A 5126-nucleotide genomic window follows, 5' to 3' on the forward strand; every position below is an offset into this window, starting at 1 on the left:
CTCTTCCGAATAATAAAGCAAATACGGTTTCTGATCGACCGTCTTAAAAATTACCCTTAAAATTTGCATAAATTACTCATCATGCCATCGGTAAGTAATAGAAAACGTTTCATAAAGCAAAAAATCTTGACATGGGCCGGCCCATGTAAAAATGTCCTATATTACGCTCTGCACGCTGGGAGAATATCCAACACATCGTATGAGCCAGCCCATGCACACGCGTCTGCTTTTAGTTCTATTTATTTATCTATTTTTAGTTCCGTTCTATTTTTTATTTTAAATAATTTAGAACTTCAAATAATCTTTAAAATTTTAATAAACTGAAAATTATAAGTCAACACATTTCAAAAATTAAAATGTCTGTGACTTCAAAAACTGCTCGGAGTTTTCTAAAAAATACTCGCATATACAATAAAATGTTTGCAATTTTAGAAAACTATTTGTACAATAAGAAAAGTCCATGATCTCAAATACAATTCCATGTATTAAAAATTATTAAAGGCATTTAACAAAATGCTTTCTAATTCAAAATATGTTAATGCATTTAAAAAATATCCTAATATTTTAGAAATAGCTAATGCCTGTTTTGATAGTTTCGTTTTTTATTTAAAATTTTCCGTTCCATTTTTGTTTATTTATAATTTAAATAATTTAGAATTACAAAAACTATTGCATACTAAAAAATAGGAATTTTGAATTAAAATGCTGACGAATTTTTATTTTGAATTAAAAATAGGATTCAAAAAAGTGCCGGATTTTTTTTCAAATTCCAAAACAATGTCCATGAATTTAATAAATATATTACTGATTTATAAAAAAGTTTGTTTATTCAGAAAATTTCATGCGTTTCAAAAAATGTTTGTGAATTTAAATAAAATCCTCCAACACCAAAAATTATGTTCGTCTTTTCTTGAATTGGTCGCCAATTCAAAATAAAATATTTAAACCCGTTCGAAATATAAAAAATATTCACGATTTTTAGTAAATGTTTGTAAATTGTAAAAAGTATTTTCGATTTTAAAATTGTTTCCATATTTATAAAATTGTTCACGAAAGATGTAATGTATGTAGTTAAACATTAATGCTTGTAAGTCTATGTGACAATATACCTGTGTGAATTTTGAAGAATTAAGTGTTGGATGCATCGGATTATTATTGTATGTTTTCTGAAAAAAATCTTGAGATTCAGAAAAAATCTTTGAGTTACCAAGATTTTTGAAAATGTAAAAATTGCTTCAACTTGTGAATAAATTTAAGAGAAGAAACATTTTCTTGCATTTGTGTACAAAATTTCTAAACCAAGTGATGATATGTGAACATAATATGTTCATCATCATTGGAGATTATGTTTTTTTTTCGTGGCAACGCACGGGCCATTTTGCTAGTAATAATAAAGCGCCGAGCGCTTCTGTTGTCCGTCGTGGTTTTTTTTACAGAAAAGTCCCTGTCTTTTCAAGTAATTAACCCGCAGTCCTTCTATATGGCACACCGGACCGTTTTTTCGCGCATATTTACAAACAACCCCTTATAGTTTCTTGAAATCAACCCGCTCCGCTCTTAATGACGCAACGCGGTCGAGCGAGGAGGGAGCATAGGAGCTACCATTGCAGCCCGCGGGGCTCCGAGAAGGAATGACCGCCTCCTTGCCAGGTGATGGAGCAACAGGACCGGTGCACAGTGGCACTCAGTTGGTCGCTAGATCCGGCGTTCATCAGCCAGTTGCAACGCAACTCGCTGCGTATGGGCTCCTGGCTGAAGGCCGGCCTGCGCGCGGGAGGAGATCTGGTGGTGCCGGACTGCCGGTGGTGGCGCGCCTTCTCCAAGCTCGCCCATCTTCTGAAGAAATCAATGGAATCAATGGTCATCTCTGGATGAAATGGAGGACTGGCTAGGTCCCGCCGGTCGCCACAGCCGCAGCCCCGACTCCTCTCCGCGCCGGCTCTACGCGAGAAGACCCCCATGGCCCAGGGCAAGAAGAAGAAGGCGGTGGCGTCCAAGCCGCGCAAGCCGAAGCAGCGGGACGCAGCGGTAACGGACCACGCCCCGATCGACCGATGCGCCGCTTCCGATTGCTTGATCAATTTCCTTTGAGGATTCAGGCCGCCTCTGACCCTCGCTCTGCAGGAGAAGAAGATCTAGAAAAAGGCCGACATGTCAGGTGGATGTGTGGAGAAGAAAATAATCGGAGTGGTGAAAAAGGAATCTTCGGTGGGATTGTGTGTTGTCTGATTTTTTAAAAGATGTGATGTGGCTGCTACTACATATTGCTCTTTTTTTTCTTTCCTACAACTAGATATCCTGCTAGCATACAATTTAGTTAGCCGTTGTTTAACTCCATCGTATCTTAATTTTAATTACGGGCAGTGTAAACTAATTAAAACATAGTTAAAATATAAACACAAGGGCGAAGGGTGGAGAAAATCACCATTTTCTCGCCGGCCCCTTCCACTTCCGGTTGTCGACGCGGTTCTGTCCGTCCTCCGTGCAGGCGTCCGCGTGCGATGAGCGTCGTCGTCGAAGCTAGAAGTGAAGCCATTCATGAGGTCGGAGTTAGAGCTGCACCTCATGCCCGACAACCTGTGGATCAGGTTGTCCCGCTCCTTCGCATGGCGGGCCGCGTTCGCCTTTGCCGTCGCCTCTTTGTTTGCCTCGCGCTCCAACATCTCGATGGCGAGTCACAGCGTGTCGGCATTCTTGTGGTGGAGACGGCACACATCCGTCTTCGCCATCATGAAAGAGAGACGAAGGACCGACACGACGGGCGCGTCGTTAGGGTCGACCGGCGCGCTTGCGATCAAATGGCACGCGACCCGCGCCTCCCACCTCTCCCTCTCCCACTACGGCTCGCGTCGGGCTGCACATGCCTCGGATTCGGGCATCCTCATGCGCCCCAACCCCGACGCGGATACGAGGACACTGCAGTGGCCGGGCACCGCTTCCGAAGCACAGGGTGCTTTAGGTGGGCGACATACCTGGCCTAACGGAGCGGAACGACCAGAGCTGTGCGTCGGGCGAGAAGGGCCGGCGACGTTGTCGGTGCTGTGCCAACGAGCAACGAGTCCGGTGGAAGAATATTTGCCACCATCGGAGGTGCCTTGCTCCTGCAGCGACCTCCTCAACGCGATGTGGAGGGCAGCCTGCTCCACATCAATGTTGGATCGCGAGATGCTATTTCAAGGTCACATCTTATGTCTACGTCAAGTGTTTTGTTTGGGCGTAGCCAAAATAGTTAAAGATAATGACAAACTCTTCTCAACCAAACAACCAACTATCTGTAAAACTTTATAAAAAAATGCCCTAAAAAACTATGCTGTGAAAAACCTTAACAAAATAAATATAGCTTAAAATGTTCAAAGTTTTATAGATACTTTCACAATATTTTTTGTTTCAAAAAAAGTTCATACTTAAAAAAACATAAAACTTTCCAAAAAACTTTACATTTTATTAAAAAGTAACAATTTGAAAATGTACAATTAAAAATTTCTAAATGTAAAACTAAATAATAAGTATTTTAAAAATCTGTTTAAAATGTTTTTTTAGAAATGTTAAATTTTTTATAACAACTTTAATTATTCTTAAAAAAAATTATATTTAATCAAAGAATTAGGTTTTATTAGAATTAAGGAAATTTTCATGTTTAACAATGTGATTGATTTATTAAAATTATATATAAATAATGATGCACAATAACACATGTAGCAGGTTGTGCCTTTTTTTCGCCCGATGCAACGCACGAGCATTTGTACTAGTTTATCTTTAATCACGGCAGTATAAAAAAACATTACAGGTAATAAAAACTATAATTAAGTTCATGTACAACCTAGTGACGACTACAAACACTAAAGTAAATCGAAGACGCACCGTCGTCATCGTTCCTTCTTTGTTGGAGCCGGGCAAACCTTGCTCCCGTAGAGAGTTGGAAGTCATGCTAAGCCCCTAAGACCAGCACGTAAGAGCAGAAAACATCGCCAATAAATTAAGTCGTAGATCAAAAAGAACAAACCTGTAAATTTTCAAACGAAGATCAGATCAATAGAGATCCATCAAAGAAACAAAGACCAACACTGACCAAGTCCCACGAGATCCAACGGAGACGCACCATCGGGACATAGATAGAACATGTGAGACTTATTCTTACCGAGGGACATAGTCACCGACACATAACTCCAACCAAGACATTGAACCTAGCATGAACAAGAACGCGATCTCTCTTGACGCGAGGGGGCGGGGGTGTCTTTGTTACTAATAAACCACGTTTGGTTGGTTTTTTTTTTCTAAACAGGAGGGGAGATGCAACATAATAGAGATAAGTGTTTTCCTTAGTGAGAACTAAGGTTAGCAAATCAATAAGAGAATCACGCAACCCCCCTTTGACAACACCTACACGCCGAACCAAGCACTTGCAACTAACGCGGGCAAGAGGGTTGTCAAGCCCGTTGAACTCGTTACTTGTAAGGATTAAATAGTGATAGGTAGATAATATAAAAACAAAAAAGAAATAGAAAATAAATAAATTGCAAAAGTTAAATATGATTTTAGTAAATATATTTAAGTAGGCCTAGGGGCTATAGCTTTTGGTAGAGGCTTTTCTCTTGAATATGGCATACGGTGGGTAAGCAAATTACTGTTGGGCAATTGATATAATAACGCATACTTAGGACATGTTATTCACGGTAATGATCATGTATATAGGCATCAAATCTATAAAAAAGTAGACCGACTCCTCCCTGCATCTACTACTATTACTCCACTCATCGACCGCTATCCATCATGCATCTAGAGTACAAAATATGAAATAGAGTAATGCTTGGAGCAAGATGACATGATGTAGACGAAGTAAGAAAAACAACATGTTCAGACCCCTTCATTTTATCCTTAATGAAAACAACACAAATACGTGCCATGTCCCTTTCTGTCATCGGGATTGAGCACCGCAAGATTGAACCTATCACAACGCACCACTCCCACTAAGGATAAATCAATCTAGTTGGCCAAACCAAACTGGTAGATCAGAGAGAAATACGAAGCTATAACAATCATGCATAAAAGAATTGAAAGAAGACTCAATATATATTAATGAATAATTTGATCATAAACCCAGAATTCGTCGGATCCCAACAAACACA

The 5126-nt window shown here is 39.9% G+C and overlaps 1 long non-coding RNA gene across 1 annotated transcript; it reads left to right on the forward strand.

Moving 5' to 3' along the window:
- The first annotated feature begins 1330 nt into the window (after window positions 1-1330).
- On the forward strand, window positions 1331-2363 carry LOC123440259. Its single transcript, XR_006630305.1, has 2 exons — window positions 1331-2028; window positions 2125-2363. It is a non-coding gene; the product is annotated as an uncharacterized LOC123440259 (long non-coding RNA).
- Window positions 2364-5126: the final 2763 nt, after the last annotated feature.

Source organism: Hordeum vulgare, chromosome 3H (assembly GCF_904849725.1).
Source record: "Hordeum vulgare subsp. vulgare chromosome 3H, MorexV3_pseudomolecules_assembly, whole genome shotgun sequence".
In the NCBI taxonomy this organism is placed as follows: Eukaryota; Viridiplantae; Streptophyta; class Magnoliopsida; order Poales; family Poaceae; genus Hordeum; species Hordeum vulgare.